Here is an 11257-nt window from a genome sequence, read left to right as displayed (position 1 = left end):
TGCCCAAAAGATCCATTCCCCTTACCCCAGATTGATCAGGTGATTGATTCTACTGCTGGCTGTGAGTTGTTGTCTTTTCTGGATGCTTATTCCGGTTTCCACCAGATTCCCTTGAAAAAAGAAGATCAAAGAAAAACTGCGTTCATTACCCCGCACGGGGCTTATTGCTATGTCACTATGCCTTTTGGTTTGCGCAACGCTGGTGCAACGTACCTGCGCTGTATGCAAAAATGCCTGTTTGATCAAATTGGAAAAATGTGCAAGTCTAGGTGGGCGATGTCGTGATAAAAACTAAGGTAAAAGACACCTTGATCGATGATCTGAGGCAAACTTTTGAAAACTTGAGAAGGTTCCGGATGAAACTTAATCCGGCAAAGTGCACCTTCGGTGTTCCTGCCGGAAAATTGCTTGACTTTCTGGTACGAAGCCGCGGTATAGAGGTTAATCCGGTAAAGATTCGGGCTATCGAAAGAATGAAAATACCGCAAGATCTTAAGGATGTTCAAAAGTTTACCGGAAGCTTGGCATCGCTAAGTCGGTTCATAAGCAGGTTGGGAGAAAAGGCTTTGCCACTCTATGCTCTAATGAAAAAATCCGATACCTTCGTCTGGACCCCTCAGGCAGACGCAACATTCAAAGAGCTAAAAACAATGCTAGCCACCGCACCGGTATTGGCTTCGCCTTTGGAAAGGGAACCCATGCTGTTGTACATAGCAGCAACAAACCGAGTCGTGAGTGTCGTAGTTGTGGTAGAAAGAGAAGAGGAAGGAAAAACCGTGCAGAGGCTGGTATACTACCTGAGCGAGGTGCTCTCCCTCTCAAAACAAAACTACCCTCACTTCTAGAAAATGACCTACGGCGTGTTCATGGCCGCCACAAAGCTCAAGCATTACTTTGAGGAGCACCCAATGAAAGTGGTAAGCGAGGCGCCCATTTCAGACATCATGTGCAACAAATATGCTAGCGGCAGGATTGCCAAATGGGCAATTCAGTTATCGCCTTACGTACCGGCGTACGAGAGAAGAGATGCCATAAAGTCACAAGCCTTGGCTGATTTCCTGGTCGATTGGACGGACATGCAATACAAACCGCCGAAACACAAAATAGAGTACTGGAAGATGCACTTTGATGGATCCAAGCTCAAAGAGGGTCTAGGTGCCGGTGTAGTTCTTACCTCACCTAAGGGAGATCACCTCCGGTATGTGCTGCAAGTACACTTCAGGGCATCGAACAATGTCGCTGAATATGAAGCTTTTGTCGTCGTGGTGAACAGACAGATGCCATGGGATGGCTTAAGTTGGGGCCGGATGTGCGCTAGAGGATTCGGGTGAGGGTTTTCATAAGGATGGGATGGATTCCGGATGGATTCCCGATGAACTTGGCCTTGGCCAGAGGTTGAAGAAGAAGAACACAAGAACTATTTCACCTCTAGATCTCTCTATTTCTTGATCCTAAGAGGTTACAGGTTTCTGGATACAAGATCGGATACCTAGCTACCCCGCGCAAGGGCGTACCCCCTCTCCTTATATAGGGGAGATGGTGGCTTACAGGGGAAGAAACCCTAATGGCATCTTTGACTAGACAAACTACTTTACAAAGCTTCTTTAGCTACCGGTGACGCCGGTATCTCTTTAATCAGGGAGGCTGACGTCCTCCAGTTCCTTTTACGTCATCATATGCTTTAGCCCCAGAGCTTCGTTTAAAGCTGAAGTGCTTCGCTCATCTTTGTCCTCTAGCTCCTTAGAGAATCTTTGACCAGTCTTGCCGACGTGCTACAGTGTAGCCTGTACCGGTAATCCGGTACCTTCTTAGCTCATTCCGGTATACCCCTCCTGGGATACCGGTATAGATTCACTTAGCCAAAAGCCTAGCTTTACAATCTGGAATAACCTTTAAACTGGTATCTTGATAGCTCAAACCATCCGGTTTGGCATGCCTTTGGCATACCGGGGGTCATCCCCCCCAACATTAGTCCCCGAAGCTGGTATAGTCTGGTGGATTCTGTCCAACGGACCATGCCAGGTTCCCATCATATAAGGTACCGGTTTAATCCTTCCGGTAACCAGTTCAAAGCTTCCGGCTTCTTTGCCGAACTTATCTCTCCATACCCAGCTTTTCCGATATCTTTGTCATTAAAACTTTCCTCGACGAAGTCGAGAAATTCTCGGGTACAGTGCCTGTCAGTGACATGCGCACTGTGCCTGGCGCAGCAGTGTCAGGGGTCACTTCCCTTCGGCTTCTGCGCTTGCATTTATGGCGCCACACCGGATCCTCGCTGCCGTTCCGGATCCGTGCGGCCTCCCTGTGGCTTTCCGTTTTCCGTGCGTGTATTATCGCGCCACGTGGCGGCCCACGAACTGAACCGCCGCGGCCCAGCGGTTGCCGGCCCATGACTCCTTCTCCCTATTTAAGGGCGAAGCGGTTCCTTCTCCTCTTCTTCTCCGCATTCACCACTTCTCACGCGCTCTGAGCCCTTGCCCGTTGCGCTCCCGTCGCCGTCGTTCGCCGCCTGAGCACTGCCCCCGACGAACTTCCGCAGCGACTCCACCGAGCTCCGCTGCGCAGAGACTCTCTGCAGCGCCTTCGCTGTTGCTGCATCGGGTGCCCCTCGACAACCTCTGTTCTTCTTCATCGCTAGTCTTCATCGACGACTGCGAGTTTGCCCCATCTCCGGCGACCGTCGTCCTCAACGTCTTCCGCCGCCTCAGGTTAGCCTCAACGCCTCCTTACTCTCTTCCTTTTGCCTTCTAGTTCTTGGGCCGGTAGGGGATTTACTTTCCCTTTTCTTTTGGTTTTTCTCTTATTCGTAGATCTTCGCGCGAGGCTAGATCTTGGGAAACCTGTTTTTAGGTAGATTTTGACATCTTTAGTCCGGTATGTCTTCTGAGGACTACCTTTCCGAATCTACCGGCATCAGTCACCACAGTGAGGCCTCCGACGGACTCGAGGCTGAACTCGCTCGGATGGAAGCTTCGTCATCCGCTCCGGAAGCCGGTTCCGGAAGGGGTCAGGAGGCCAGCAGCTCTGGCCAGGCTTCCGGAGTGAACCTGGCTGCGATTACCCGCGGAGCCTGGAAGGGCTCAGATGTAAAGGAGTCGGAGATTGATTGGCTATACAACTCCCGCAGGATACTGGCACAGGTGTCTTGCCGGATTCCAGGCGACGAGGTGGAACCCGCGCCCGAACCCGGAGAGTACGTAGTTTTCTCTGCTCACTTTGAGTGTGGCTTCGGCCTCCCGGCTTACGACTTCTTTCGCGAGTTCCTTGATTTCTACTAACTCCAACCTCACCATCTTCCTGGCAATGCCATTTTTTATCTTTCTTGCTTCGTCTCTTTCATGGAGTCCTACATTGGCCTCCTCCCCACAAAAGAAGCTTTCGCTCGCTTCTTCTGCCTTCGGATCAACTCGGTCCAGGGCAAAAACATCCCCAAGCCCAAGCCTCCGGCCCAATGCGGATCTTGCATCATCGGCTCCCGCCAAGGGAGCCCTTTTTTCAAATTCTCTGGTCTGGAGTCATGCCGGGCATGGCAATAGACCTTCTTTTATGTGAAGAACAAGGGCGCCGCTGATTTCATTAATCTGCCGGCTTACCATCCGGGAACGCCATCGAAGGCCAACTGGAGGTACAATCCGGGGACTAGCCATATTGAAACCAACCGGATTGTCCGCTTCATGGAGCAGCTTATGAAGGACTGATACGCGTACAGCACGCGTCCGTTGGGAACCCCAAGAGGAAGGTGTGATGCGTACAGCGGCAAGTTTTCCCTCAGTAAGAAATCAAGGTTTATCGAACCAGTAGGAGCCAAGAAGCACGTCGAAGGTTGATGGTGGCGGGATGTAGTGCGGCGCAACACCAGGGATTCCGGCGCCAACGTGGAACCTGCACAACACAACCAAAGTACTTTGCCCCAACGAAATAGCGAGATTGTCAATCTCACCGGCTTGTTGTAACAAAGGATTAGATGTATAGTGTGGATGATGATTGTTTGCGTAAAACAAGTAGAACAAGTATTGCGATAGATTGTATTCAATGTAAAAGAATGGACCGGGGTCCACAGTTCACTAGAGGTGTCTCTCCCATAAGATAAATAGCATGTTGGGTGAACAAATTACAGTCGGGCAATTGACAAATAGAGAGGGCATGACCATGCACATACATGATATGATGAGTATTGTGAGATTTAATTGGGCATTACGACAAAGTACATAGACCGCTATCCAAGCATGCATATATGCCTAAAAAGTCCACCTTCAGAGTTATCATCCGAACCCCTTCCAAGCATTAAGTTGCAAACAACAGTACAATTGCATTAAGTATGGTGCGTAATGTAATCAATAACTACATCCTTGGACATAGCATCAATGTTTTATCCCTAGTGGAAACATCACATCCACAACCTTAGAACTTTCACGTCACGGTCCCGCATTTAATGGAGGCATGAACCCACTATCGAGCATAAATACTCCCTCTTGGAGTTAAGAGTAAAAACTTGGCCGAGCCTCTACTAATAACGGAGAGCATGCAAGATCATAAACAACACATAGGTAATAGATTGATAATCAACATAACATAGTATTCTCTATCCATCGGATCCCGACAAACACAACATATAGCATTACGGATAGATGATCTTGATCATGTTAGGCAGCTCACAAGATCCGACAATGAAGCACATAAGGAGAAGACGACCATCTAGCTACTGCTATGGACCCATAGTCCAGGGGTGAACTACTCACTCATCACTCCGGAGGCGACCATGGCGGTGAAGAGTCCTCCGGGAGATGATTCCCCTCTCCGGCAGGGTGCCGGAGGCGATCTCCTGAATCCCCCGAGATGGGATTGGCGGCGGCGGCGTCTCTGGAAGGTTTTCCGTATCGTGGCTCTCGGTACTGGGGGTTTCGCGACGAAGGCTTTAAGTAGGCGGAAGGGCAGGTCAAGAGGCGACGCGAGGGGCCCACACAACAGGGCCGTGCGGCCAGGAGGTGGGCCACGCTGCCCTGGCGTGTCGCCGCCTCGTCGCTTCACTTCGTTTCCCTTTCGGTCTTCTGGAAGCTTCGTGGAAAAATAGGCCCCTGGGCGTTGATTTCGTCCAATTCCGAGAATATTTCCTTACTAGGATTTCTGAAACCAAAAACAGCAGAAAACAACAACCGGCTCTTCGGCATCTCGTTAATAGGTTAGTGCCGGAAAATGCATAAATATGACATAAAGTATGCATAAAACATGTAGATATCATCAATAATGTGGCATGGAACATAAGAAATTATCGATACGTCTGAGACGTATCAGCATCCCCAAGCTTAGTTCCTGCTCGTCCCGAGCAGGTGAACGATAACAAAGATAATTTCTGGAGTGACATGCCATCATAACCTTGATCATACTATTGCATATGTAATGAATGCAGCGATCAAAACAATGGTAATGACATGAGTAAACAAAAGAATCATAAAGCAAAGACTTTTCATGAATAGTACTTTCAAGACAAGCATCAATAAGTCTTGCATAAGAGTTAACTCATAAAGCAATAAATCAAAGTAAAGGTATTGAAGCAACACAAAGGAAGATTAAGTTTCAGCGGTTGCTTTCAACTTATAACATGTATATCTCATGGATATTGTCAATGTAAAGTAATATAACAAGTGCAATATGCAAGTATGTAGGAATCAATGCACAGTTCACACAAGTGTTTGCTTCTTGAGGTGGAGAGTGATAGGTGAACTGACTCAACATAAAAGTAAAAGAAAGGCCCTTCGCAGAGGGAAGCATTGATTGCTATATTTGTGCTAGAGCTTTGGTTTTGAAAACAAGAAACAATTTTGTCAACGGTAGTAATAAAGCATATGTATCATGTAAATTATATCTTACAAGTTGCAAGCCTCATGCATAGTATACTAATAGTGCCCGCACCTTGTCCTAATTAGCTCGGATTACGGGATTATCGCAATACACATGTTTTAACCAAGTGTCACAAAGGGGTACCTCTATGCCGCTCGTACAAAGGTCTAAGGAGAAAGTTCGCATTGGATTTCTCGCTTTTGATTATTCTCAACTTAGACATCCATACCGGGACAACATAGACAACAGATAATGGACTCCTCTTTAATGCATAAGCATGTAGCAACAATTAATGTTCTCATATGAGATTGAGGATATATGTCCAAAACTGAAACTTCCACCATGAATCATGGCTTTAGTTAGCGGACCAATTATTATCACAAGATTTTGGCCAAATCAGGAGATGGGCCGCGATGGAGATGGGCTTGGAGGATATACACGTGGAGCGTCTCTGAATCGGCCTTGTACGAGAGTTTGGGCTAGATGGCCCGTGTATCTGTATATTATGGTAGATTTAGTTAGAATTAAGAGATAGAGTTTAGCTCGTGCACGATTGGGTTTATTCCCAAGTTAGAAAGTCTACGGACTATAAATATGTATCTAGGGTTATTGAGAAGGAGGACGATCACGTTCACAACAAATCAATCTAGGCGCATCGCCACCCCTTGTTTCGAGGGTTTCTCCCGGGTAAGCAACATGCTTGCCTAGATCGCATCTTGCGATCTAGGCAGATATCGCTTATTCGTCGTTATGGTGTTGCTCGTGCTGAAGCCTTTTTGATGGCGAGCAACACCCTTATCTTAGGTGTTTTGGGGTTGATCACAATGCTTTCACGATGTACTTGTTTAGCTACGCTACCCCTCGATATCTAGCTGCCCTTACACCTATTTTAGGTGTAAGGGCAACATCTTGCTTGTTCGTTATTTAGTAGATCTAATCCGTTATAGTTGCTCCTTGTTCTTCAAGGATTGGTTTGATATCCGTATGGTTAGGCCTTATAAACGGGTTGAAGGATCCGGTAGTGCGTAAGGTGTGGTTTATTAAGCTCTAGAGGGATTGTTCCGGGGATCAACTTCACGTTGGTTTTTAGGCCTCTTTAGGGCTGGTTTTCCATCATCTTACGTATCTGTTAGGCTCAATTACGCATAGGATGTTCCGATTATACGGTGAAAACCCTAGACTATCGTAGATTAGCTTAGCTTGATATTGATAGAGCATGATCCCCATGTCCTTATAAATCTAACATGAACCATGGGGCAATCGGCTCTTTGAGCCGATCCACAGAACAACTTAAGAGCCGATCGGGGCTCGTATTTAATGTTTACGTGTTTGCCATGCAGGAAACTAGTTGAAGCAATCCATCACCTTCCCCGACCAGGTATAGGTCAGGTGGCACGCCCTCGTAAGCACCAGGACGTGTGCCAGAAGGCATTGCGGGCTGTCGCCCGAGGGACCAGGGTCCACCGCAATCCTGGGAGCCTCTCGGCTCTACTGTGTTGCCCGTCGCTGCTCGCCGGTGGGTTTCTGACCGCAACACATTTTGGCACGCCCGGTGGGACACTCTGCAACAACATCGACGTCTGCAGCAACCATGTCAAAAGCTGCAGATGAGGTGGTTGGCGAACCAGTCACGTACGCAGATCTGCCCAAAGAGCAGAAAAAGAAGTATGATGAGATGAAAGCCATCCTAGAAGCCGATCTCATCGGCTCCTTCGTGAGGACCCGTTCACATGGCGTGAGGTGGAAGGGGTTCTCCCCTGAAGGTGTTCTTGACGGAGTGGACTCCGTCTACCCTTCGTAGGAACGTACCGCAGCTCGCGCCGGGAAATCAATTACATGGCGGCTCATTCTCTACACCGCTATTCTGAAAGCCTGGTGAATACTCTCGAGCGTGTCGCGGTCCGTGTGGTGCAGGAAATCATGAAGCATCAGTACTCCCCGTCAGGACCTACCCTGGGGACTCACCAGGGAGAAATACCGCTCCAAATCAGACCGCCGCTACCATTCGCGCTTGCAGCACCAGAGCCGCCGGGTTCACCGACGTACGTCGTCTACAAGGTTGGAGGGATCCTAGCGATTGCCAGTTCCTATATGAGCCGCCTAAGGAGATCCCACATGGATACGTGTGCACATACGTGCCGGACTGCAATGCTTTGGCGCGCACCAGCCAGATTGCACCAACAGGGATTTCTGGAGCAGACGCTGACAAACAAGCATGACTAGCTAAGTATGCTACTGGAACGAGTCATGAAGGCTCGGTCCCTACAGCTAATACCATGGAGCAGATCAGCACTATCTTGAGAGACCAGTTCGGCATCCTGCCGAAGAGGAAGACAATCGGCTATTCCAAGCCGTACCTCGACGAGTATGATCTCGATCCCGCCGCCACCCAAGTATCGGCTCCCCGAATTCTCAAAATTCAATGGAGCAGAAGGATCTAGCTCAATAGAGAACGTAAGCCGATATTTGGCGCAGCTGGGCATGATTTCAGCGTCAGACCAGTTACGTGTGAGGTTTTTCGCACAATCTCTCATGGGATCAGCCTTTGGTTGGTACACGTCGTTGCCACCAAACTCAGTCCGGACTTGGAAGCAAATGGAGGAGCAGTTTCACGTGCAATATCACTCAGAAGCTACCGAGGCCGGCATTGCCGATCTAACACAAAGTGCGGAAGCGGGGAGAAACAATGATTCGAATACATCCAACATTTCAGGATCGTCGTGAACCGATGTTATTCGGTTCGTTTATCCGAGAAGGAAGCAATCGATCCGGCAAGCATCGGGCCTCGCAATGCCGATCAAGGATCCGACTTCCCAAGCGTAGTACAGCTTCATTGTCGCACATGGTACGTAAACTCACATCGTATGAGCAGCGGCACCCCGAATTGTACCAAGACAAGTTCAAGCGTCCGGTAGGCCTGGTTGAGATGGAAGAAGTCGAAGATCCGGCACCGGACCTAGAGGTGGTCAGTAGCTGAGTGGACTCGGGGGCAAACCCCGTGTCCCGCAAATGGGTAAAACCACAAGGGCCCGCAAGAGGGTTTGACTTCGATTTGAGCAAGGCTGAGCAGATTTTCGATCTTTTGCTTAAGGAAAAACAGACTGAAGTTACCCGAAGGCCATAAAATCCCTACAACACAAGAAATGAACGGGAGGCCGTACCGCAAATGGCATCACTCGTTCACCCATACCACCAATGACCGCAAGTTGTTTCGTCAGCCAGATCCAAATGGCGATAGAACAAGGCCGATTGCTCTTCGGACAGTTTGCCATGAAAGTGGACACACATCCATTCCCTGGCGTCAACATGGTGGAACCGAACCACTCCGCGAGGCGTCGACTGGATTTCTCGTTTAATGTCAACATGGCAGGACCTGTACGCCACCATGGAAAGGATAAGGAAGAAAGCAGTCACTCCCGCGGAAAGGAAAAGGAGGAGGCCGATCCACGCGACCGGCCCCGATATGATGATAAGCGGTACCTCACCAAGGAACAAGTGAGAAGCGTGCGATACCAAAAGCCACTTTCCACGCACCTCCTCAACAAATATGAATATCAGTATGACCAACGTCGGCAGTGCGACAGAAACGACGAGAGATACAATCGGTCCGATGAAGACAAAGGAAGGTACCGTCGGCATGACAGAGGCGACGAAGGACGTGAGCACCGCGCTAAGGAGAGGTCAAGGGAGCAGGAAGACATGGATAGACACTGGGACTGTCCCTTCTTTAAACACTGCTGGGACCCAGGGATGAGCCGATTGCCTACAATCGGCAACTGCCCAGAGTGTAGACGCCGGAAGAAGGATGCAGGAGAAGTTTCAGTTTTCAAGCGTCTAGGACCTCTCCCGTCACAGGACAAACATGCTGAGTCCTCTCAAGATGAAGACTTTGAGGAGTCAGAAGATGAAGAAGAGGATAGGTACCACCGGCCAAGGTGGTGCCCCGATGGACTCAGCCACTCCCAAAAGCATAGGGTTCAGCGGCTACGTAGCTTGGAGCAAGCCGAAGCACGATACTTGCATACGTTGAGGAAAGCGCGGCCCGATCTGGCCGTGAAAATTCAGCAGACTTTGGACGAAGAGACTCGTCCACCAAAGAAAGTTTGGCGTCCCAAGCAAGAAAAAGCTGATGTGGGTACATCGGCTGGCACAAACATGGTGTTCTTTCTTCCATCAGAGTTTCGTGCCCCAGGAACTGAGGAAGTGCCGATAGCACAATTTGACTGCGGTCCACAGCCAGTCATCTTTGAAAAACCACGGGAGAAGGGCTACAAACACATGAAGGCCCTGTACCTAAAAGGTTATATCAATGGGCACCTGTCGGCAGGATGTTGGTTGACACGGGAGCAGCGGTCAATATAATGCCATATTCCATGCTACGGCGTTTGGGACGCTCCAGTGCCGATCTGATCAAGACCAACGTCACACTAAACGACTTCAACGGCCAAGCATCGTGGACGCAAGGTGTCCTGAACGTGGATCTAACCATAGGCCGAAAGACGATCCCAACGACATTCTTCATCGTCTACAGCAAGAGCACCTACGCTGCCCTGCTAGGAAGGGATTGGATTCACGCCAACTACTGCATTCCATCTACAATGCACCAATGCCTGATACAGTGGGATGGAGACGACGTAGAAGTCGTGCATGCAGATGACTCGATCGACGTCTCGATAGCAGGCATGAACATTTGGGACTCGGAAGACCAAGAGCCGCTCTCTGGAATCAGTTTAGACGGCTGTGATCGCATCGAGGTGACAAAAAATGGGGTGAGGCTGGTCTTATCCACCGGCCTGATAGAGTAGCAAGAGCAACATCCATCGACACACGTGGCAAGGCCGATCCCTGCGATCGGCCCCAAAAAATAAAAAGCAAGGATCTCACTTCAAACATGTCACGTAGTCGTGGTAGGGAGGCTTCCTCCTGTAAGGGAGCACATACAAGTTGTAAACCTTCATTGAGCAATTCAATCAACATGGAGGCCGATTCCAAGCAATCGGCCAAAATTATCCTCGTCATACGTTCGCTCCGTGTTCAACGTCGATCTAACAGGCGACGGAAAGCTAGGATATGGGTTTACGTCAGCCGATGAGCTAGAAGAGATCGACATTGGTCCCGGGGATAAGCCACGACCAACATTTATCGCAAAAAGTTAGATCCGCATCCGAGGGGCCCGATGATAGCTTTGTTGAAAGAATACCCAGCATTGTTTTGCCCGGGATTATACTGAGATGCCCGGGCTAGACCGGAGCATCATTGAGCATCGGCTACCTCTCAAGAAAGGATTTCGACCGTTCCAAAGAACGAGCACGGCAGATGAAGGCCGAAATTCTAGAAGAAGTCAAGAAGGAGATTGAGAAGATGTTGAGCGTCGGGTTCATCGAGCCATGCAGGTATGCTGAGTGGATATCTAGTATCG

The sequence above is a fragment of the Lolium rigidum genome, chromosome 7 (genome assembly GCF_022539505.1).
Source record: "Lolium rigidum isolate FL_2022 chromosome 7, APGP_CSIRO_Lrig_0.1, whole genome shotgun sequence".
NCBI lineage: Eukaryota > Viridiplantae > Streptophyta > Magnoliopsida > Poales > Poaceae > Lolium > Lolium rigidum.
This window is presented reverse-complemented; position numbering follows the sequence as displayed.